We start from the raw sequence: 26,731 nt of genomic DNA, 5'->3' as shown, positions 1-26,731 counted from the left end.
TTGCTTCCAAGGACTCTCACTCACGATTTAGGGTTTCTGGATCTCAAAAGGGGAGTAAAGAGGCTGGGGAAGGGATGTAATGTTCTTTAAATAGGGCACAACCCCCGGGATTAGGGTTTTTCTCGCCCAGACCAGACTCGCCGAGTCCACTAGCCGACTCGCCGAGTCGGTCACTTACTCTATGCCCCGGATCCCGCTTCGACTCGTCGAGTTCCTCCCTGGACTCGATGAGTTGACTCTTGACTTAGAGCCTTTCTTTTCTTTTCTTGGTCTTTCTGATTCTGGGTGTTACAGAAAAGAAGATGGACCAAGTGCATCAAATGAATATTTAAAGTCAAGGGTAATTAGTTTTCACTAAATAATAAGGTGAGTTATAACTCTCTATTTCTCTCTCACTAGATTATGATTATATGTTTTATAATCTTATGAATGTATATGTATGTATGTTTAGATATTAGTGGTTACCCACAATATATATTAGATGAAAACAGAGTATGGATGTATGATTAAATGTAAATGGTATTATGTTAAATACTTACAAGATAATGGATGAAGATAGAGTGTGATTTAATGAGATATTGTCACACCCCGACCGAGGCGACGGAACATGCCGGACTGTGCGACTTAGTTCATGGATCACAAGCAAATTGAATATACATAACAAGTACAATAATAACAACACAATAGTTATATTCCACTTTAAAGTTTGAATACATGTAGTTTGAGAGCCAACGCAAAGGTTGGTGAGAGTTACGGGTTTTCTACGAACCACAATAAAGATACTTTAAAAAAATCTAAAAAGTATTTCTTTTGTAGTTAAAAACCATGTTTGAAAATGTTTGATAAAGAGTGAAACCGAATCCGTGGTTTCTAGATAAATAATTCAGTTAATGCTTATAGTGAGTCCAATAACTGAGCTATGTGACTAGATATAACCCCTTACGATGCTTCATTGGACGTCATGGATAAAGGACTAAAGATAATTATCACCCTCATCGATTGATCCATCGAGGTTGTAAGTAGCAACCACAGGTGGGGGTGTCAACTTGTATAGATCTATACATATGTATCTCACTCCAAGGATTCACAATTATAGCTGCGTGGGTATACTAAGTAGTTAAACATAGGTAATGGATAATGTGTCACTATAAAGGCCATTAACTAAGGTATACAATAAAGTTTCACTATAAAAGCGGAAAACGAAACCAAAAAAAGAATGGTCTCTTGTGTTGCTAATCAAGACACGAACACAACAAAAAAATAAGGAAATGATGGTGGTGGTGATCGAAACTCAAAATGTTAGTAGGAGGTGGTGATGTCGGTTCACCAATAGTTTGCGGTAGTGGGAGGTGGCAGAGCTGCTTTCGGCAGCTTTGTTGCCTCCGTTTTCTTCTTCTGTTAGCAGTGAATGAGAGGGAGAGTACGAGGTTGTTGCTGTCGACGAACTTTGGAGGAATAAGGGTGGAGTGGCGGTGGTTTTTGGTGGCCAAGACCCACCTCCGGTGGGGGGATGTCCTGGCCAAGAAAATTGAGTAATGGAGAGGGAGGGAGGGTGAGATGTTTTGGCTGTGTTTTTGTGATGAGAATGAAGAGTCAAGGCTCTCCATTTATAGCCTATAGATACCCACGATAAGAAGGTGAAGGAGAAAGGTGGTGGTGTACATGGGTTATGGTCCAAGAGAAACAAACAAAATTGTGATCTCTTTCACATATTATGTAAGTGTTTTGGTCAAGGTAGAAATCCCACATTGTCTCTCCTTCCATAACTACCCTAGTAGTTATATAGAGGTTGACTTGATAAAGTCCAAAGTAGAATATGAGAGAGAGAGAGAGAGAGGGAGATGGGGATGTGATAAAGTGAAGAGAGAGAAAGCACATGGCTGGTAATTTTAGTCTAGTGTGCATGCTTAATGGTACACCTCATGTAATGTCACACTTGTAACATTAAAATGTTACAAAATAGCTTTCTTGATTCACATGCCCAACTCCCGACATCTAATAATTTTTTCCAAAGCGACGAATGATATTTTTAAGTTCAAGGATTCCAAAAACCCGAATGGATTAATTTTTTGAGTTGTAGAACTCTGAGAAATCGCGTTTAAAGTTTCGCGTCTAATTGACCCGGAACGTCTGATTTTCCGACTTATACAAATATTTTCGCTAAAAATATTCCAAGTATGAAAATAAATATTAGACCGTATTATAAGCCTAAAAACGTTCTCGAAATTTCCATCCGAGGTGTACAAGTGTCTCAACGGATTGAAACGGTTTACGCAATCAGGTAAAATAAGTGTTGTACCGGTTAGGTTTCTTAAAACAGCCGAATATTTTGCATACGAACTCCATTTTGGATGTTCTTTATATTTCCGGACTCAGGGGAACATGTACTACGATACTAGAGTGTTTGCTTCGCTAAAAAACGTTTAATACAAATTTTTAGTTTTTCAGGTATTAAGTAGGGTTATAGTTTGTGCTTTATGATTCGTTTAAGATTTTCTGCAACTGTAAGTAAGATACTATTTCATATCTTATTGCATTTACCAAAGTATGCATTAAAACTCAATATGTCAAGTTACAAAGAGGTTCGTGGTGAACTGACTGTTACAAATTTAGACCTAAATTCCGGGATGTCATAATTATAATCTTATGGATGATTATATGCAATAGTAGATGTTAATGGTATCATGTTAAATACATACACGATTAAGTACTTAATGAGTTAAGCATTAGATTATTAATAGAAGATTTCTTAATGAAATGATGTGATTAGATGTTATCTTACAAGTGGTATGTAAGACATGGGAAGATCATAACATTCATATAGATGATTATGTAAGACTATAGTTATGTGTAGATAAAGAACCAAAGACTTTGAGTTTAGTAGAAGGACCAACGGTGAGGGTATAGGTCAATCATGTCAAAAAGAAAGAATGAAAGGTCATATTACGAAATAACATAAGAATTGGCTCTCTAAGTAAAGAGATGTTATATGTGTAAAGAAAATGACATCATGATTATCATGATAAAGAGGCGTGTTAAAGATGATGTGTTCTAGTAGATGGACAATAGTTAGGGCGTGTGTCCCTAAAGAGAAGAGAATAACTAGAGAGAGATAGAAAGTGAAAAGAGATAAAGATATAGAAGTAGAGATTTGGGTACAAAGTTAGAGATTTAGAGAGAATGGGGAGAGATAGAGGTACGAAAGGGATAGAGATATTGAATGAGACAGATATAGAAAAGGGGTAGAAATGGAGGAAAAGAAAGAGTGGAAATAGCAGAGAAAAAGCGGAAAGATTGAGTAGAAAAAGTAAAAAGAATGGGGAAAGAGTAAAAAGAAAGGGACATAATGAGTAGAAATAGTAAGGGAATTGGTATGCATAGAGGAAGAAAGAGAAAGAGAAGCAGGGAATGAACCTAAGTATAGAAGCAAAGAGAGAAAGAAAATAGATAAGAAGATAAAGACAAAACAAGTCAAGGCTTCTATGGAGGTAAGATAGAGTGCGTGCAAAATAAGATGATATATTTTAAAAATATGTCCATAAAAGAAAGATTTAAATAAGTGTAAAGAAGAAGAGAAGGAGATGTAGCTTCTAGAGTGAGAAAAGTTAGACTCGTGAGATCATGTAGATATGTGTTTTTTATGTAACAATTCTCTTGTGGAAAAAAAAGTACCACATTTATGTTATAACTTAAAGAAAAAACTACAAAAATAGTCCCTGTGGTATGCATTTTTCTGAGGTTTAGTCAAAACCTCGACTTTTTTGGTTTCGTGGTCCTTTTGAGCTAGTTTTGTTACTGAAATGACTATAATACCCTTGGGGTATTTATTTTTCATTTTTCTTTTATTTTTTTTAAATCTAATAATTATTTATTTTAATAATTATTTTAATAATTAAAAAAAAGAGGGTCCCACCTCTCTCTCTCACTCAACAAAACCCCCTAAAAAATTGATATTCAATCCTTCAGAAACCTCACGAATTCTTCTCCATCTCTTTCCTTTTTCATCTTCTTCAAGAATGTTGATCCTTAATTCGTCCAACAACAATTTCCCAACACCCATCACATAAGATAACTCCATCGATTTTCTTTTGCTTGAATTTGACCTGCAACTCCAAGATTCTCCGGAAATGGCAGTTTGTTAAGGAAATGAGAGGTTGAAGCCACCGAGAGAGGTGGGATCCGACTTCTTGGCTGATCGGAAAAGAAGGACGAACGAGAGAATAAGGAGGGGCGACTAGCATTGGATGAACCGGGAAGGCAGTACTGGTGGTTGAATAAGGAAAAACAAAAGCAGTAGTGGTGGAGTGTGATCTGGTGGTAGCAGATTTGTTGAGGGAGGAGGAGCCCGTTTTTCTAGCGACTCTCCCTTTGACTGATAAGCCTTGATGGAAATTGTTAATGCCAACCGAAGGGAGGTGCTGGTGGCAGCCAATCACGAAGGAGGGGAGGCGGAGGGGATACCTGGTGGTTGTAGTTGTCGTCTGCGGTGGTGAGAAAGGCTGCTCCGGGTGCCTCCTTAGTTGTTCTTATCTCTGATCCGACAACAAAACATGACAGTAGAGAAGGGTGAATGAAACCAACAGTAGGTGGGTGTATTGTTGTGGTGTTGACAGGAAGCAAGGGAGAAAACGGGTGAGGGTTGTTGTCTTGGCTTCACCGGAAAATCAACCACCTTGGTGGTGTATTCATGGCAGAAAACAAAGAAAAGAGAAGATGAAGAGAGAGAGAGAGAGAGAGAGAGAGAGAGGCCTCCTTTTTTTAAGTATTAAACTAAATAAATAACTAATAGATTTAAAAAATAATAATAAAGGAAATTGAAAAATAAATACCCCAAGGGTATTACAGTCATTTCAGTTTACTGATGGACCAAATCCGTAACGAAACTAGCTCAAAATGACCACAAAGCCAAAAAAGTCGAGGCTTGGACTAAACTTCAGAAAAAATACATACCACAAAGACCATATTTGCAGTTTTGTCTAACTTAAAAATGTATTCAAAAATTAAAAGTTTCTTTTTTTCTTTTGAAAAAAAAGAGTCAAAAAAGACATTTATATGTCTTTTGTATTCTAAATATAAATAGTTTTTACCTCAAATACCTTTCCGTTGGCATACATAAGATTTAAAAAGTAAATTTTATATAAGATATAAAAAATATATTTTATATAAAACAAATACCACCCAAATATTAGAGAGCCCAAGTTCAAATCCATGTGCAAGACATTAATGTGAAACGATAAAGAGAAAATATACACATGAAATAACAATTTAGTTAGAGTTATTGAAAACAAAAAATAAATAAAAAATTCGTGGTTTCTTTCTCTTTCTAGACCGGATGTAGTCTTGAAAACAACTCAACACATAGACCTTGACTTGGTCGTCGAAATGAGATAACATTTTCATGCATACGAGGACGCCTCTGTACCAAGCAGTTATGCCATTAACGCTGAACGCACGTTTAACAAATTTTAAAATGTGACAATTACTTCTTAATATTGTTACCACAATATATAGTATATTTTTTAAGGCAGAGTAAATAAAAAGCACTATTTTTCTGTAGTTTTATGATTTAAATATTTATATTTTATTTGTTAAATTAAATCTGTTTTATTTTGATTTTTTATTGTGGCCTAGCTCAACAGGTTAAAATGGGTAACAAATAGGAGCAGTACTTTTTCCACGAAAACCGTTTTATTTTCTGATTTAACAATTTATTTATTTATTTGTATTTTCATATTTCTTTTGTTAAGGGGCCGGGGTTCTTTGTTGTGTATTTTTATTTCTTTACGAATGACTCATTTGTTCTTAAAACAACTGTTTTTTTGGTAATTTGATCATTTTGACATATTATAGTAATATGCTTCTGGATGAGAACTTTTTAAGAGTTTTTTCCAACTAAATAACTTTTGAAACTTCAAAAAGCTATTGCATAATTTTTATAACAACGTTTTTTTTCAAAGATATTGTAAATTTATAAGCTTTTCCATTAGTTTTTATAAAGATTTTGATAGATCTCATAAGTTTTTAATTAATTGTAAATTGACGGTTAAAACAAACAATAATAAAATGCTAAAACAAAGTTGGTGGATATCATAAGTAATTTGAAGAAAAAAAAAATCTTTAAAGACTTAACGAGATTTTTATAAAAAAAATAATTACGTTTCGTTCTCGATTTAAAGAAAAGAAGAACATGGGAGAAAGAAAATAAATGAAATGGATATTCTTTTCCCTTTTCTCGGAATCTTTACTATTTGGGAGGACATATGTACAAAATTAATATGGGTCTTATTTTTCTTTCTCTTCTTCTCTTTCCGATAAATAAACTCAAAAACAATAATATTTTCCTATTATTTCCACTTCCTTTCCTTTTAATCGTTACGGTTGTTTGAAGTTGAAGTGGAAATCGGGGGTTTTGTCCTACGCATGACGTAGCTGCTACGCATGGCGTAACTAAAAACTACGTAGCGCACAACTTGCTGATTCATGGATGTGGGCTTAATAACCTACGCATGGCGTAGCTTATGTTACACAGGGCGTAATCGCGACAGATCAAACCCTAATTCTTCGGTTTTGAGCCCTATTTAAGAGCTCTAACTTATAGGAAACCCTCTCATGACCAGCCTCCATCACATAAGATCATTCCTTGAGAAACCCTAGCCTCCTCTTACTTGTTTTTGATTCTTGACATCATTTATGAGGTTATTTCTCCATTAGAAGGTTGAATCTTGAAGAGCAATGCAGTTGCAAAGTGTATATAAGAAGGGTTCAAGTATAGATCCAACAAGGTTACTTCATTCCTGGACCAATGTGAGTAAAAAACTTCTAACTTGCTCATTGGTTTCATAGATCTATTTAGTTGTCATATTTGCCACTTTTTGGTCTCTTGAGCTTGTGTTTTGGGAGTTGTAAGAACTCTAACACTTTTTGAGCTATATGGAACACTCTTGGGACTTATTGGACTTGGAGAGTTGTGCTTTGGTACTTGTTCATTAAGCCATGCAAGTTGTGTTATCATTTTTTTGGTCATTTTAGTGCATAAAGTTTAGATTTTGAAAGATTGTGACCTTGTTACAGATAAAGTTGGAAACTTAATCCATCTAAACATCATATTGATTCAGATCTGAATGTTAGAGACTTGAACTTAATGGATTAAGTTAAGAAAGATACATTTTTGGTCCATTTGAGACTTAAAGACTAGATCTTGTTTGTTTGGACTATCCAAATGGATAAAGTTGGAAACTTTATCCATTATGAAGCTATTAGGAACCATATATGAGCTTTGAGCGAAAGATATTAATGTATTAAGTGCTTAAAATGAATTTTGGCAACGGACACTATACGCGAGGCTTAATTTGGGCTACACCCAACGTAGCCAGATTTTCACCCTTTTTGGGTAAGGCTCTACGCCCTGCGTAGAGCAAGGTGTACGTCGTGCATAAGTCAACAAAAGGTTGACCATTGACTTTTTGACCAGTTTGACTTTTGGTCAACTGTAAGGTCTTGAGGACTTAGAAAGGCAAAATGGTCTTTTATCTAAATGAGTATTAGTCTTGGCATTGTGGACTTGCTTAGTTGGGGTATTTACTTTAATTGCTAATTATGATTTAGTTTTTGGATATGTTTAGTGGGAGAGTCTTTGGCACCAATGACTTGTGTGTGAGATCTATTCGTTTACCGATCGAGGTGAGTCTTCTCACCATACTCATGAGTGGAAGGCACTAATGTCGGCCCACCGATTTGTGTATGTAGGATGCATGTGTCAATGTCATTATTGTTGGTATGATTATATGTTGCATGCATGGAGCCGATTTGGGCTTGGAGTCATTACGAATTCAAGGTTGATACAGACCCGATGGAGTCGATCTGGGCTCGGAGTCATTATGGACTCGGGGTTGATACAGACTCGATACAACTACGTGTTATTATATTTGTTGTATGTGGTATTTTAGGTAACTCACAAAGATTTGTGCTTACGGTTTGTGGTTTAAATGTTTTTAGGTTTTTCTTATATTAAAGGAGGGGCACGGCTCGATTGCATCGCATCTGTAGCATCCTGTTTCGAGAAGTTCTTATTTTAGGATTGTGGATAATAAGTGGATCAAATGGAGGCCTTGGGCTTCAATGGAATTGAGTTTAGATTCTATTGGAGGTGTATGACATTGGATAAGTGATTTAAACCTTGGATTATTCGATGGAAGCTGAGGGGTAAAATGGGAAAGATTATGTTTCAGGCTTCTTTCATAAATTAAGGATTTTAGTTCGAGATGTTTTTATTCATAAGTATCAATATAAAATTGTAGAGCTTTTCGATACCTTTCCGTGTATATAAGAATCATCGAAAACGGAGTTGAAACGAAGAAGTTATGGTTGTTTGAAGTTAAACTGGAAAAGGGAGTCTAGCGTACACTAAGCGTACACTACGTAGTATGCTGGGTGTACTAGGCTGAAAGAGGGGCATGTTTTTAAGGTGTTTCACTAAGCATAACTTATGGTACACTGAGCGTACCGCCGCAGTGTAAAAACCCTAATTCCGTGGTTTTGAGCCATATTTAATGACTCTAACCCCTTAGGGTTCTTCCTAACATTAACCACCACCCTCTTGAGCCTCCAACTCGAAACCCTTGCCCCTTAGAGCAAATCTTGAGCCTTTTTATATGTTTTGGGTGCATTTTGAAATAAAGAGAAGTCTAGGCTTGTTGATTGTTGATTCTCAAGCTTGTGGATCCAGAGCCTACGTTGCTTTTCTCAACTCTAAAAGGTATAAAGTTAGAAACTTGATGAATGTTTCCTTAGATCTTGTTAACCTCTTAAGTCTTATGCTTTTTGGTCCCGAAATTTTGGTATTTATAAGTATGGCTTACTCTAAGCCAAAATGGGTTGTCGTTTCAGACATTTTTGGGTGCTTTGAGTCATAAAAAATGTGATATTGGTCCCTTTCTTCCCTCCATGCAAGAGTTTTGTCGCATTGTTTGTGTATTAAGTTATTGTTTTGGTGTTTTGACTCCTTCTAGCCATGGAAAGTAATAATGTTGGAAACTTTATGACTTAGAATGATGTTTGGGGGTAGATCTAAGCTTCCGACGTAGCATCTTAACAGAATAAGCACTTAATGAAGGAAAATGAAAACTGGTCGAGTATGTTGGGCATACCTGGTGGTACGCTGAGCGTACCAGGCTAGAGCCATGTAATTAGGAAGGGATCATCTACACTGAGCGTAGTGATTGAGTACGCCGAGCGTACTCAGTCTGTGTTGACCTCCTTTGACTTTTGACCTTGACTTTTACAAGGAATTTGATTAAGTTTGACTTAGGGGAATTTTGGGTAATTTGAATAGTAGTTTAAGATTTGGGTCCCTGTTAACTGTATAGGTAAACGATAGAGATACCTTTTGGAGTAGTGATCTGTGCAGCTATTTTTCATAGTGTGAGGTGAGTTTTCCCCACTGTACTCGTGGGTCGAAGGCACCAGTGCCGACCCACTAGGTTATATATCCTAGTATATAGAATGACGCTCTGCTGATTATATGTTAGATTGGTAGATCTGTATGATTACTTATACATGCTAGTTATATGTTTATCTGTTACATAGGTCGACACTGTATGGTTGGGTTGAGGCTATACTGCTTTGTGCTGTAATCCAAGAAACCCGAGGCAATCCAATCGGGAGAATGTGGGCCAGAATGGCAATCCAATCAGGAGATTGTGGTCCAGAATGGCAATCCAATCGGGAGATTGTGGGCTAGGGTAATCCAGTCTAGAGACTGTGGACCCCGCATGCAATATGTATATTTATTTAGTTGTGTGTGGTACTTTAGGGGAATTCACTATGATTTGGTTTACAGTTTGATCGTTATGGTTTCAGGTATTCCATAGGATAGGGGAAAGGTGAAGGCTTGATCATACACATCATCCTGAATTTTTATGAAATTGTGATTTTGGGATACTCTTATTCATGTTTATGACTTTTGGAAACTATGTTTTGTATACACTTTTGGTTTTGGATTGGTTTCAAAAATGAAAAATTTTACATTGATTTTTGGGATATTTCAAGTTGGTATCAGAGCTCTGGTTTTAGTGAATTGGATGAGCATCCGTGCGAATCTAGACTCAAACTAAGGATCTGTAAAAGTTTTCAATTTTTTTTCAAAGGTAACCCAAAAAGGACGAGATATGTACGATTGGTAGGAGCAAGAAAGTGTACCCCAAGATACCCACACTATTATTTGCTTATGATGATTATGATAGAATTTCATGCTAGTTTTTAGGCAAGGGATCCTCAGGAATTGCATGATTGAACTGTACAATGTGTGATACCTGATAGCCTAGGAGAATCTCTTTTGTACTAGATGGAATTGACATCATTACTGTAGTTGCTTAGTGTGTGCAACATAGTTATACATAACTAAAATTTTATAGCCTGAGAATATTTGATTTAGTTTTATTTCTTGTTTCTTGTATGGTTGTGGGCTTAGTTAAGAATCAATTATTCAACTATATATGGAATCTAGTGTTATGTATGATTTGCACGCATGAGCGGCTGCAGGGTTGGTGGAAGTTTCATGAGTGAGTACAGTTCATAGTGTGTATCCTAGATGATTAGGCCTAGTGGTCAGGAATTGCGTGTAAGGATCTGCCTGATTTTATGGTGGCTTAGTGCCAGTCAGTTTCACTGCTCGAATGTTGCTTGCTTTGTGCTTTGTAGAACTAATATTGATGTGAGTTAACTATTAAATGAATATGTTAAGTTACATGCTGCAAAGGTTAAATAATTTTAGAATGATTGATTCAGCCCTCTTACACAACTCTCATCTGAGTCTAACCATTGAAGGGTTAGGTCTTTTAGTCGAAAGATTATTTAAGTTTTGTTGCATGTAATTGTATTCATGAAGTGGTTAGCTGACATTAATAGGGTTTTTCAGCAGCTGGTGGCTGGGTGATGTGGGGGATCCTAGCAGAACCTAGGAAGTGCTTTAGTGTGGGTGTTATGCTGTTTAACGGGTATTGGGAGTATTATCATGAGTAGCTACTTAGAGGATTCAGAATGATTCTTGAGGAAAATATGGATAAGTATGGAAGGTAGTATTGGGCCCGTACTACTAAAACCATAAGATTCATACTCAAATCGAGGAGAATTTCAGGGATTCTAAGGAACTGATCGAGGGTAGATTGTATGGTTTGGTACCACGATTCATTGCAATGTGTTTCTGTCTAATTCGGTTTATCGGATATGGTTGTTGAGACTGAGGATGGGTCTGGTATTTTCTTGGGCCTTAGTGGCCATGTCAAACTGAGTTTGAATGGTGTAGACCTAGGCGAAATAATTGATTTTGGGGTCTCGAGGTGTAACATTCACATTTTGGGTAATTTTCCTTTTAAACCTTCATTTTAAAATCCTTGCAAATTGGTCCCTAGTCGAGTACGTTGGGCGTATTAGCTCGTTGGTTTTGTCACGGAGGCGCCCACATACGCGGGACATACGTGGGAGTATGTAGGGCGTACGGTCGGCTGGGGAAAACCCTAATATTTAGGGTTTGTGCCCTATTTAAACACCTTAAGTTTCTTCTAGACTCTCTTAAACCTCCACCCCTCCAAACCCAAAGAATGAAACCCTAATTTCCATTTGAGTGTTTTGAGCTTAGAAGTAAACTTTGAGGGTGTTTTTGGTGATTTTGAAGGAAGATGAACTCTTGGAAGTTGCATTGGTGTGGCTAGAGCTTGTGGATCCAGAATAATCATCGACTTGGAAAGCTATCTGAGGTATAAAGCTCTTAACTTGATGGTTCATTTTGTTAGATCTAGTTAGGGCTTGTTTTTGTGTTTTTTATGGTCCTTTAAGTCTTGCATGAGAGTATGAGCTACTCCAGAAGATAAGGATGATAAATCTTAGCATTTTTGAGGTCCCTTGTTCATAAAAATGCAATCTTGATGAGTTATAGTGGACCATGCATGAGTTAGGGTTCTTATTATGGATTTTATTGAGTATTGGGTCCCATTAAGCCATGAAAAGGAGTAAAGTTGACAACTTTACGTGTTAAGACATCATTTACGATCATATCTGAGAATTGGACATAGTGGCTTAACTGATTTAGCACTTAATGGTGATATGGGTTGGCTGTGGAGTACATTGGGCGTACCCAGCTCGTACGTCGTGCGTACTAGCCAAAGATGGTGTACACAGGGCGTAAGTCTGAGTACATCGGGCGTACTCGACAGCCTTGACTTTTTGGACTATTAGGGTTTTGGGCCTTGTTGGGCCACTAGTCTTTATGAATTTGGGCCATTGTTAGGCTTTAGGTCTTCCGGGATTTGGGCCCACAATGGGCTTTAGGTGTCATTTAGGAATATGGGCCATATTAGGCTTTTGGAGTAATTGGGTTGGACCTTCGTTTTGGGCCAAGTAAGGAAAGGGTAAAATGGTCTTTCACCATGGGTATTGGACAAGAGAACTAGATTCCTAGTTAAGGTTTATGGTCCAATTATTAATTAGGATTTTTATCTGATTGACTAGCGCGAGGATTTTTTGGTTCAGCTGCCGATCATTTTGTTGTCTCTCAGCAGACTGAGGTGAGTTTGCTCACTATACTATATGACATTAGGATTGTATGTGCTTGTAGTCTTTGTGACTCCTGTTGTATGTATGTATGCCTATGTGCTTGTTTTCTATATGTATGTGGGGTGAAATAGACCCGATACAACCTCGTGCTAACATATGAGTTGAAATAGTCTCGGGGGTGAAATAGACCCGATACGACCTTGGGCTGACACATGAGTTGAAATAGTTTCAGGGGTGAAATGGACCTGAAAAAACCTCGAGCTGCAAGATATGTATGGTATGAGGTATTTTAGGGAACTCACTAAGCTTCATGCTTATGATTTTTAGTTTATGTTTCAGGTACTTCCGGATCGAAGGGGAAGGGCTCAGGATGATCGCATCGCACACACCATGTTGTTCCGCATTTTGTTGACTTGATGTATTTGGATGATTATTGACATAATCTGATTTTCTTTTATGGTTTTATGAACACGTTTTGGATGATGGTTTTATTATTATAACAATGAAATTTTTGGTCTTGAATTTTCGGACGTTACAAGTTGGTATCAGAGCCTTGGTTTGAGGGATGCGGGCATACTCTCGGGTGTGTCTGAACTCAAACTGAGGATTTGGTCGATTTTTTTTTTCAAAAAAGGAAATGTTTTATAAAAAGAGTTTTCTAATAAAAGAAAGGGTTGTGGTGCATGCAATCGACCGAGCTCAAGTAAGTGTTCCCAAAATACCCATACATATTTTTGTTGGATTAGGTGTCTAAGTTCAAAACTATTTCTGGAATGTACTTGACCCGATTAACATGATCCATTTGGGTTGCATGGCATCATGAATTTGGATAGACTAAAATGAGAGAAATAACATTTAAGGTTTATTAATATATTATAAGTTCTAATATATTAATAATATTATTTAATTAGTATTAATCAAGAATTAATTTGGAATTAATTAAGTGATCAAAAGGAGACTAATTAAATATATGGGTTGATTGTGTAAATCATCCATACTTATATAGTGGGCTAATGCTTCATGGATTATCAAGTTGGGCTAAAACCCATAGGATGCTCCATGGTGTTTATAGAACCCATGGGTCATGGAAATGAAAAGTCATGACAATTAGGGTTTACATGGTGTAACCCTAATTGTAACACACTATATAAGCTACATGTTATTCCCAAAATCGGGCACTAAGGATACACAAGAGGGCTAGCCGATTTCTAAGTGTTCTTCATTTCTCTCTAAGTCATTCCAGGTGCATTTGGTGTTGTGTGAGACATTTGAGGCATCACACTTGAGGTGCTAGGCTCACAAGGTTTTCAAGGAATCCTAACCACTACAAGGTATGTATTTCCTACTAACTTTTATGTTTAAAAGTTCCCCATGTATGCTAGATAGGTTATGCACCTTGGAAAAACAATTTTGCATGTATCATAGATAAAACATAGATCCAAGGTTTCTAGTGTTGCATGTACACCATAGGAGTGTTAGAATGCTCAAAACCCTACAGTGGTATCATAGCCTAGGCTTGTTTGTTTGATACTTGATGCAAAATTGTGAAAAAAACTCAGTTTTTCTGCACTCTGCAGCATGAACTCGCCGAGTCCATGGGGGGACTCGACGAGTCCATGAGTAAATTCATCCTACTCGTCGAGTAGGTTCTTGCACTCGACGAGAAGGAGCCCCTGAGTGCAGATTTTCGAGTTTTGCTGCTGGAAATGGACTAGAAACATTACCCTAAACTGTTTTGGTGTTATAAAACTTGTTTTAGATGGTGTAATGGTTATGCTAATCCATTTTCAATAGCTATTATCAAAATTTCAAGTTTTATATGGTTTATTTATGATTCTTGAAATTGTTGATATGAACATTCATGAACTTATGAGTTTAGAAGATCATAGGAATTATTTGTAACTTGCTTGTTAGTTTAATTCTTGATCATTATGTGTTTTAATGGAATCCATAATTTGTCCTCAAGTTATGGATTACCAAAAGTCACTCTTTTAAAGTCCATTATTAAACACATAGGTTACATAAAATGAAAACTCTCTCATTTTATTAATCCATTAACTCATAAGTTATGAAAGATGAAAAGTTTTGAAATTTACAAAACTTGCCCTCAAGTTTTGGAACATGTAAAGTCACTTTAAAACTTTAGTTCCAACCCCTAGAATTTTAAAAGTTAAAATCCAACCCTTATACTTTATAATATTATAAGTTAATAATATATATATGTATAAGAACAAGTCTTTTTACCGTTAGTAGGCCTCATTCACGAAGCTGGTCTATAAGGGGGGTATAAGGTTGTTGCCTATAAAATGGAAGCTTAATGGGTGTCCACTCTCACCCACCGCTTCCTTGATTGGTGGAGGGTCGTTAGTCGAACGGGTAGGACAAGGACTTCTAAATCTTCATTAAAAGTATGATGAAAAATAAAGTAACTAAATGTTTTATAAATTCCCAATCTCATTTACTTTAGGAAAATGTGAATAAGGTGCTAACCCATGAAATTACACTTTTCACTTTGATTAAGTCATTAGTGGAGCGTGTGTGGTTAACCGGCACACTAACCTGGACTTAACAAGGTAGGCAAAGGGTAACTTAATATTTATCATAGTATCGATGGAGCGCGTGTGGTTAACCGGCACATCGATTGAGGGGTAAATATTGAGGGTACCAAGTAATTTGCATGGTTACTTCACACCTTGTTTTGTGATCCTCGGCATCCTAGTCACAAAACCTGAAGGGCACACTCGAGATTGAAACATGCCATTGAAGAGTTCAATGAATCTCAAAGAATCTAGGAGTTTCAAAAACCAATTAAAACCTAATAATTTATTTCATTTTTCATGGTGGAAATTGGTGAATCGTCATTCACCTACCTTCAAATATTTTATAGCTTGGATTACGACATCCCTCTTCTAAGTTATAAAATATTGTGTTAGGTCCTAGCCTTAATATTACATTTGGGTGTTCTATTATGGACTATCTTTATATCTAATATAAACTTGTCTTTCTTCTTTTCAGATGTCTTCCAACAATGCTGCTTCTGGCTCAAACCCTACCGGCTCCTTCTCTCTCATGAACCTTTGTGGGAGAGTCATCTTTGATGGATCCAACTTTATGGATTGGATCAGGAACATCAGGATGGTCACTCGGTATGAGGACAATGAATATGTCCTCGACAAGGAGCTTAAAGAACTTGAGTCGTCTGCTACTCCTGAGGAGATCGTTGAATATCACGCCCATGAAAGGGATGCTACCAAAGTGGCATGCATCATGTTGGCCACTATGACAGCCGAGCTCCAAAAGTCCTACGAGGACTACTATCCTTTTGAGATGCACCAAGATTTGATGGACCGCTACCATCAGAGTGCTCATCAAGAGCGATATGAAATCATCTCCTCTATGATAACAACCAGGATGAAGGATGGTGAACCCATCATGGGCCACATGCGGAAAATGCAAAGGTATGTGGACCGTTTGCTGAAACTGAATGTGAACTTCCCAGAGGAGTTGGAAATTGATATCATTTTGCACTCCTTACCTTTGTGTTATGATAAATTACGCATGACATATCACATGAACAAGGAGGAAGTTACACTCATCAAACTTCAAGGACTTCTGAAGACCGCAGAAAGTGGTCTTAAAGGTAAGTCGGTTGTTACTAATCCTACTCCTACCGCGGCCCCTGTCTTGGCAATCGGGCAAGGCAAAGGAAAGAAGAGGAAGAGCCCTTCGAAGGGTACCAAGGGAAAGTCTCTTGATGGCTCCTATTCAAGTGGAACCAAGAAAGGTTTCGTCACTCCTTCTGCTAACCCTAAAGAGGCTGAATGCTTCTATTGTCATGAAAAGTCGCACTCTAAGCGAAACTGCCCAAAGTACCAGCAAGATGTTAAGGATGGGAAAGTAAAACCCAACCATGCATGTATTTACACTATATTGTCTAATAACTCACCCTATTCTAATTCTTGGGTCCTTGATATAGGTTGTGGTATTCACATATGTTATGATTTGCAGGGACTAAGAAGAAGTGAGAATGTGGAGCATGGGAAGATAAACTTGATCATGGGAAATAAGAAAGTTACACCTGTCACCAAGATTGGAGTTTATTCTTTATTGCTAAGTAGTGGGTTAACATTAGATTTGAATAAATGTTGTTATTCGCCTGAAATGGCAAGAAATATTATTTCCTTTCATGGTTTGTACAAACAAGGTTTTACCTTTTCATTTGATAATGATAGTGGTGGTATTAATGCTTTCTTTAATAATGTTCTTTATTTTAAAGCATTGCCTTGTGATGGTGTGTATGAAACTGTGTCGGTTGTAGATAACCTAGGAAATAATGTATTGTGTATCGATTCTTCCACAAGTTTGGATAAAGCATCATTATGGCATTATCGTCTTGGACATGTAAGCAAGAAACGCATAGGCCAACTCCAAAAGGATGGAGTCTTGGATTCAGTTGACCTAAAATCAGATGATAGTTGTGAATCTTGTTTGCTTGGAAAAATGACAAAGTCACCCTTCATTGGTACTTGTACTAGGGGTGAAGGTTTGTTGGATCTTGTACACACTGATGTGTGTGGACCCTTCAGAACCGCCACAAGGGATGCTAACCGCTTCTATGTGACTTTTACTGATGATTTTAGTAGATATGGATATGTCTACTTAATCAAGCATAAATCAGAGGCCTTTGAAAAGTTCAAAGAGTTTAAACAGGAAGTGGAGAATCAGTTGGGCAGGAACATTAAGATGCTTCGATCCGATCGAGGTGGTGAGTATCTTAGTACAGAGTTCCTTGACTATCTTAAGGAATGTGGGATTATCTCAAAATTGACACCTCCCAGGACACCGCAGTTGAATGGTGTGGCTGAGAGGCGCAATCGAACCTTGTTGGATATGGTTCGTTTCATGATGAGTCGAGCTTCGCTACCAATCTCATTTTGGGGGTATGACTTAGAGACTACCACCCATATCCTTAATCTACTTCCTACAAAAAAGGTTGCCAAAACACCTCATGAGATGTGGACCGGAAAAGTTCCCAATCTGGACCACATCAAGATTTGGGGTTGCGAGTCTTTTGTGAGGCGTGAGTCTCACGATAAGCTCGAACCTCGAAGTGAGAGGTGTATTTTCATCGGCTACCCACAGAGATCCTTTGGTTACATCTTCTATAGACCTAGTGATAATATGGTCTTTGTAGCAAGGAGAGGAGTCTTTCGAGAGAGAGAATTCATAAGCCAAGGAAACAGTGGGAGTCAAATTGACCTTGAAGAAATTCAAGAGTCAAGTGGTGAAGGAACCTCAAACCCTAGCAATCAACCTGAGGAGGAAACTCATGTTGATCCGACAGAAGAGTCTGTACCTCTGAGGCGTTCCACAAGAGTTAGGAATGTGCCTGAGCATTACTATGGTTTCCATATTACTGCGGAAGGTGATACACTTATCAATGATAGCACACTGGTAAGTCTGGATGAACCTAACAGCTACACGGAAGCCATGGCAGGCCCTGAGGCTGCTAAATGGAAAGAGGCTATGGACAGTGAGATACAATCCATGTATGACAATCAAGTTTGGAACTTGGTTGACAATGTACCAGGTCGTAAGAGAGTTGGGTGCAAGTGGATCTTCAAGAAGAAGACCGACATGGATGGTAATGTACACACTTATAAGGCGCGACTGGTTGCAAATGGTTTTTCTCAAACTCCAGGAGTTGATTATGATGATACCTTTTCACCAGTAGCGAAGATTAAGTCTATTAGGGTTATGCTAGCCATTGCTGCATTTCATGACTATGAAATATGGCAAATGGATGTCAAAACCGCTATCCTTAATGGAAAGTTGGCTGAAGATGTTTACATGAGTCAGCCAGAGGGTTTTGTCAGTGCAGAGTACCCTAATAGAGTGTGTAAGCTTGAGAAATCCATCTATGGATTGAAACAAGCACCTCGCAGATGGAATCTTTGTTTCGATGAGAAAGTCAAAGAGTTTGGCTTTTAGAGGAGTGAAGATGAATCTTGTGTATATGTCAAGGCTAGTGGGAGTATAGTCAGCTTTTTGGTATTGTATGTGGATGACATACTACTCATAGGAAATGACATCCCAACTCTGCAGGAAGTTAAGTCCTGGCTTGGGAAGTGTTTCGCTATGAAGGACCTTGGAGAAGCTGCCTATATCCTAGGGATAAGGATTCTGAGAGACAGGAGTAAAAGACTAATTGGACTTAGTCAGAGTACCTACTTGGATAAGGTGCTGAATAGGTTCAACATGCAGAATTCCAATAAAGGAGAGTTACCAATCCAGAGTAACGCCAGACTGAGTAAGACTCAGAGCCCGAGTACAGAGGCTGAGATAGCTGAGATGAGTCGAGTACCTTATACTTCCGTTGTAGGCTCGATCATGTATGCTATGACTTGTACTCGTCCTGATGTGGCCTTTGCATTGAGCATGGTCAGCAGATATCAGGGGAACCCTGGCAAGGCTCACTAGACTGCGGTAAAGAACATTCTCAAGTACCTGCGGAGGACTAAGGACTGGGTTCTTACCCTCGGTAGGAGTGATGACTTGAGAGTATTGGGGTATAGTGATGCGAGATTTCAGACTGATAGGGATAATTTCCGCTCTCAGTCAGGCTGGGTCTTTACCTTAAACGGAGGAGCAATTTCTTGGAAAAGTTCCAAGCAGGAGACAGTGGCTGACTCAACTTGCGAATCAGAGTATATATCGGCAAGCGAGGCAGCAAAGGAGGCTATATGGCTAAAGAACTTCATTGGAGACCTTGGGGTTGTACCAGCTATAAAGGAGCCTATGGAGATTTTCTGTGATAGTGAAAGTGCAGTTGCCTTAGCCAAGGAACCAAGGGACCACGGGAGATCCAGACACATCGACAGAAAATACCATTTTATCAGACATCGAATAGAAGAAGGACTCCTCGTGGCAAAGAGGGTATCATTGGATGAGAACCCGGCAGATCTCCTCACGAAGGGACTGAGCAGGGTTAAGCATCTCCAGCATGCGAGGCGCATAGGGCTGAAGGATGATATTAGTTTTAGTAGTTAGATAGCTTTGAAATGTGTAAAGTGTAATTGACATTTGATGATGAGTAAAAGTTGTGTTTATTTATGAGTAAAGTTTTGCTATCTTTTGTCGATCATTTACTATCATTTCATTTTGCATGTTTTGACTTCCAGAATAATTATGTTATGGTATATAATATTATTCAAACTCTCCACAGTCGGTCATATGTTGGAAGTAGATATGAATCAAGACTGTCATGAGTTGGCTTCTAGATGTCCAAGGTACTGGACATAGCAAAGTGTTGCTACAACACTCATGAGTGCTCATAAGTTCTGAGTATTGGATTCAACCCACGCTCGCTGGTATCACTTCATGGAATTTATCTCGAGTGATCGTGAGATGGTAATATCATATAAGTCTTCAAACCTAGAGATATGACTTGTTGCCTATGAGTTGGTTATACATTGATTGTACGAAAATGCATTGGTAACTCGATGTTATAAAACGTGCCTTTGTGTATAATTCAAAAAGTAGTAGAACAAGCATATGAGTCGAACTTTATATGTTCCTTCTTGGATTAGAAGTGATATTTGGGCCCCTCGATGATTTTGTGTTGACCTCTGTACCGGGCCCGGTCAGAACTAAGTTGATGTGTTCAATTAAGTTCTATGTCAAACAAATCGGAAATCGGGAAACAAACTGCTGGACTTGGGCCATTGTTAGGCTTTAGGTCTTCCTGGATTTAGGCCCACAATGGGCTTTAGGTGTCATTTAGGAATATGGGCCATATTGGGCTTTTGGAGTAATTGGGTTGGACCTTCGTTTTGGGCCAAGTAAGGAAAGGGTAAAATGGTCTTTCACCATGGGTATTGGACAAGAGAACTAGATTCCTAGTTAAGGTTTATGGTCCAATTATTAATTACGATTTTTATTTGATTAACTAGCGCGAGGATTTTTTGGTTTAGCTGTCGATCATTTTGTTGTCTCTCAGCAGACTGAGGTGAGTTTGCTCACTATACTATAGGACATTAGGATTGTATGTGCTTGTAGTCTTTGTGACTCCTGTTGTATGTATGTATGCCTATGTGATTTTTTTCTATATGTATGTGGGGTGAAATAGACCCGATACAACCTCGTGCTGACATATGAGTTGAAATAGTCTCGGGGGTGAAATAGACCCGATACGACCTTGGGCTGATGAAATAGTTTCAGGGGTGAAATGGACCTGAAAAAACCTCGAGCTACAAGATATGTATGGTATGAGGTATTTTGGGGAACTCACTAAGCTTCATGCTTATGATTTTTAGTTTATGTTTCAGGTACTTCCGGATCGAAGGGGAAGGGCTCAGGATGATCGCATCGCACACACCATGTTGTTCCGCATTTTGTTGACTTGATGTATTTGGATGATTATTGACATAATCTGATTTTCTTTTATGGTTTTATGTACACGTTTTGGATGATGGTTTTATTATTATAACAATGAAATTTTTGGTCTTGAATTTTCGGACGTTACAAGTTGGTATCAGAGTCTTGGGCCCCAGGTACATTGGTCTTTTCAGGGTTTAGGCCCGGGTGGGCCGGTTTGCTTATCGCTTGGATCTTCTCGAGGAGGTTAGTCAGATTTATAGCACGTTTTATGTCTCTCAGCTGCGGAAATGTTTGGTTGATGATTCCACAGTGGTTCCATTGATGGTTATTCAGGTGGATGATTGACTGAATTATATCGAGAGACAGATTACCATCCTTGATAGGAAGACAAAGGCTCTGCGGAACAAGTCAGTGGATAGGTGAAGGTGCAATGGCAGCACCACAAGGGTTCATAATGGACGTGGCAGCCTGAGGGCGAGATGAGGGAGCATTATCCGGAGTTGTTCGCAGCGACGGACTTTGAGGATGAAGTCTGATTCAAGTATGGGAGAATTGTAACATTCACATTTCGGGTAATTTTCCTTTTAAACCTTCATTTTAAAATCCTTGCAAATTGGTCCCCAGCTGAGTACGCTGGGCGTACTGGCTCGTTGGTTTGGTCCCGGAGGTGCCCACGTACGTGGGAGAATGCAGGGCATACAGTCGGCTGGAGGAAACCCTAATTTTTAGGGTTTGTGCCCTATTAAAAACCCTTAAGTTGCTTCTAGACCCTCTTATGACCAGTCTCCACCTCTCTAAACCCTAAGAACGAAACCCTTATTTCTCTATGAGTGTTTTGAGCTTAGAAATGGACTTTGAGGGTGTTTTTAGTGATTTTGAAGAAAAAGGAACTCCTGGAAGTTGCATTGGTGTGGCTAGAGCTTGTAGATCCAGAATCATCATCAACTTGGAAAGCTATTTGAGGTATAAATCTCTTAACCTAATGATTCATTTTGTTATATCTAGTTAGGGCTTGTTTTGTGCTTTTTATGGTCCTTTAAGTCTTGCATGATAGTACGAGCTACTCCAGAAGATAAGGATGATAGATCTTAGCATTTCTGAGGTCCCATGTTCATAAAAATGATATCTTGATGAGTTATAGTGGATCATGCATGATTTAGGGTTCTTATTATGGATTTTATTGAGTATTGGGTCCCATTAAGCCATGCAAAGGAGTAAACTTGCCAAATTTACATGTTAAGACATCATTTAGGATCATATATGAGATTTAGACGTAGTGGCTTAACTAGTTCTGTCTAAAAACTCATCGCATGCTAGTTCTTGGGTACTTGATAAAGGATGTGGTTTTCACATTTGTTCTGACTTATAGGGACTAAGAAGAAGTAGGGATGTGGAGCATGGGAAAATGAACCTGATTATGGGAAATAGGAAATCGTCGCCTGTTACCAAGATCGGAGTTTACTCTTTAGTGCTTAGTACTGGATTAGGTTTAGATTTGAATGATTGTTGCTACTCGTCAGAAATGATGAGGAATATTATTTCTTTTCATGGTTTGTACAGACAAGGATTTAGATATTCATTTAATAATGAAAGTGGTTCTAGAAATGCTTATTATAATGGTACTTTTTATTTTGAAGCATTTCCTTGTAATTGTGTATATGAAACTGTGATGGTTGTAGATGATGTGTGCAAATAGCTACACCTATTTTTAAATTTATAACCGAACTAACTTATCTAACTAAATTGCACCTAGGCAGTGTACCTAGTCAAATTATAAAATAGTTTAGGTAAGTCGGGTGTCGATCACAGAGAACGGTTTTAACTAATTAATTTACCTACTACTAAGTTAACCTAAATTTCTAGCAAAGTATCGGTTTTTATCTAATTTTGCAAGTTTAGATGAACTTAATTCTTAACACAATTCAATCAATTAACAAATCACTTCTGTTAGTTCGAATCCACATTCCCTCAATGGTTTATAAATTAATTATGACAATTCCTGTTGGTTACCAATTAGAATATTATTAGCAATCCAGTTCCAAATTTACTAATATCAATTAATTCATGTAGATCTATGTATGGTCACACATAATTTAACACATAATCAATTATTAAATAGAATTGGAGCTATGTAATATTGAGTTGACAAACACAATTATGGTCATAATATGAGTTCTCTAGCACAGCCAAATTCAATAGTTCAATTACTTATCTAAGATTGATTCGATCTTAGCTCTAATAATCTAATGTTCACTAAATTACTAGGTATTCAAATTCATGCAGATTAATGGTCATTAACTACACATAATAAGACATTAAAGCAATCTAATATCAAATCAAGCATGCTAGGTGTAATCAATCAACCACAAGTCATAACCAACAAGTAAAGTCTAAGCTAATATAATAAAACCATGAGTTCCAGCTTCATCTAGCTAACAGAAGCAGCTAGATTTAGCTGGACATTCTAACAAATAACCTAACACAAGTCATAATCAAAAGCATGTTTAAAAGTACCAAACTAAGAATCAAATTATGAACTTCTTCTTCCTTGGTATGCAACCCAATCTCCAGGCCTTCTTCCTCTCTGATTTTTGACTTCTGGAACTTCTCCAAGTTAGCTAACCTCTTCAAATCGTAGGCATCAAGTCCTATTTATACTTTCTGAGTTATCCGCACTCACGTCGTGAGCAAGTAAGTCCGTCGTGAGATCGTAAGTATCCGTGTTTGACAAGGATTCTTCTACGCGATGCTTATCTTCTGGAATGTCCCAACTCACGTCGTGAGAGCGTAATTTTGCTGGATTTTTATTCTTTCAAGTCTTCATCCTCTAAAGTTCCATTCTTTAACGCTTTTAGTCCCTTTTCTTCAAAATGTCTTCTATTTGGCTGCAAAATACATTTTAACCTTATAAGTACCATTATTCCATGCAAATAACAAAAATATGTATAAAAATGTACTTAAATATTGCCTAAAAATATGTATAAATATGAAAATATCAAAATACCCCACACTTATTCTTTGCTTGCCCTCAAGAAAATCTAATTATTTTAAACTCAACCCCTCATCACTAGCATCACATAGAGCAATCCATTTCAAGCTCAGCCATTATACCAAGACCTCAATGCGCATATTTGTGTCTAAAATCCTAATAACCTCCCAATCCAAAATACTCAAAATCCTTATGAACCTTCACCCCTTAATTTATACGATACTCATTTCTGTGACCCTCCGAATCAATCCTCATAAATCTTTCTTAACCTCAAGGTATTTTTTGGTTAAGCTACCCAAGCATACATAATCTAGAAATTACAACTTTTGATATCACAAAGGAGCTCTTGAATTCTTCACTTTCTTGAATATTTGATATTTGCTTTCTTTGAATTCACCACCTTTTTGTGTGATTTTTGATATCTTCAACTTTTGAATTTCTTCAGAATTTTTGATCTTTGATATTCTTTCTTTATACTTTGATTGCTCCAAAAATTCTTACAATTCTTTCACTTTTTGGTAATTTCTCTCTCTTTTTTTACATGTATAACTCACTTTTTTTTATTTATTGCAAAACCTACATGCTTAAGCAGGGGTGCTTAACTTCAATCCTTATTGGCTAAAAGTATTAGTCTAAGTGCAATGACTACATAAGCTCTCCTGGATAGATTTCAGGTTTAGGCTGCAAAACTTATTATGCCATATAAACTACCAGATTACCTTTCATACCTCATGACTTTTCACTGGGATTAGGAAGCCACAAATTTACTATAACATATATTGGCTCAACTAAACATTTGAGCTCTCATCGGATCATCCCACATAACACTAGCAACTTAAGCTCAAATTATTACTAGATTTAATTATTAGATTATTATTTAAAATCTATTAAAATTTTTAAATTTACTACTTTTCTAGCCTTTAATACATTTTAAATTTACTACTTTTCTAGCAATTTACTTTTTCGCCACCTACCCCACACTTATTACATACAATGCCCTCATTGTATGCTATGCAAAACATATAATTAAAAAGAGGAAGAAAAAGGAACAAACTCCCATGGGGTAGCAGTGGCGTGATCGAACTTCAAAAGCGTGGATTATTTGTGCATCTTGAATACAGACTCTTCTAATAAGGAACTTGGATTTTGAACACGCGAGATATGCAAATATGCCGACAAAAATATGGAATTGAACCTTCAATCTTCAACAAATGCGGCGTAGGCAAATTTCCAAAGCGTGAAGAACAATGTGGGAAAGCATACGCCACATTGCATGGTAGAGAAAATGAGACATAATAGTCTTCATAGTAATTCCAAGAAGAATGGTGGGGATCCATGGAGTAAATATGAATGAAAAGGCTTCAATGTTGTGAAAATATAAGACTCACGACGTGATATATAAGGATCACGACGTGAGGTTGCAAATATGCGCAATCTGGAAACCTTCATTTACGAGCTCACGACGTGAGGTAGTAAGGTCTCACGTCGTGAGAAGTGGGTAGTCAGAAAGCAATTTTTTTTTTTCAATTCTTCTTTGAATGTGTGCATTTCAACCTAATGTCTTAATACATTAAGACTCTTCTGAATTCATTATTTTTGACTCTTTCTTCTAACTCGATCTTCTCTCTTGACTCACCCCACACTTATTTTAAACTGTGGGTCTCGACTTTAGACTTTAAACGACACGCGACTAAACATAGACACACTCATATCTCGACATTCCTTTCCCACGATTCCTAGCAAATCTGAAAATAAGACCAAAGGAAGTAAAAAGAACATAATATCTTAAGAGTTTTACAATCCAAAACACACCAAAAACAAACAAACAAAATAAAATAAACTAAAAATAAACTAAAAAACAATCAATTGCTAATAATATTCTAATTGGTAACCAACAGAATTGTCATAATTAATTTATAAACCATTGAGGGAAAGTGCATTCGAACTAACATAAGTGATTTGTTAATTGATTGAATTGTGTTAAGAATTAAGTTCATCTAAACTTGCAAAATTAGATAAAAACCAATACTTTGCTAGAAATTTAGGTTAACTTAGTAGTAGGTAAATTAATTAGTTAAAACCGTTCCCTGTGGTCGACAGCCGACTTATCTAAACTATTCTATAATTTGACTAGGTATACTGCCTAGGTGCAATTTAGTAGGGGGTCTAATATGGCTTTCCTGTGAAACACCCGAGTGGAAAGCACCATTTGCAATCGAACACCAAAAAGCATATCCAGATGCACCTGATAAATACTCTCGGGCTGCAGACCTCAAGAAGAGCTCAAATACCGATACTCGTGTTTCATGCTCTTCATATATTCTCATCCGCCATGCAAACTCTGCTAGGCTGCATTCCCTGAACTCACAACCTAAGCAGAAAACCAGAGCCCTCAGATAAAAAGGATCAATAGTAGCTGCTTCAAAGGAGACGGAAGCAAAGTACTCAACACATAGTTCTTGATAAACCGGCTCATTGATAGCGAATAAATTCCTCCACCCGTTACAGGTGAAAGAAAAATCGTCCTCAAAAAATTGCTTTGTTAAGAATGGAGCCATTCTCTCCATCAACCCAATATGCTCAAACCAGACCCAATCAATCCTTGGGGAAATAGCAAATTCCCTATTATGTATCCATCCCAGTTTATTTGTGAAATTGGTGAGCACAGTAGTAGGCATATCTACGGGAAGGCGGTACAATACGTGACGGGATGACACATGGCCTTGAAATTGTTCATTTGAACTCCTTGAAGCCATTATCTCTGCAAGAATAAATAAACAAGAAAAACAAACAAAACACTCCATATGTTAAGCA

This window comes from Lactuca virosa, chromosome 7, assembly GCF_052849685.1.
Source record: "Lactuca virosa cultivar CGN04683 chromosome 7, Lactuca_virosa_CGN04683_v6, whole genome shotgun sequence".
Classification (NCBI taxonomy): domain Eukaryota; kingdom Viridiplantae; phylum Streptophyta; class Magnoliopsida; order Asterales; family Asteraceae; genus Lactuca; species Lactuca virosa.
The sequence above is the reverse complement of the archived record's forward strand: the minus strand, read 5'-3'. Positions refer to the sequence as shown.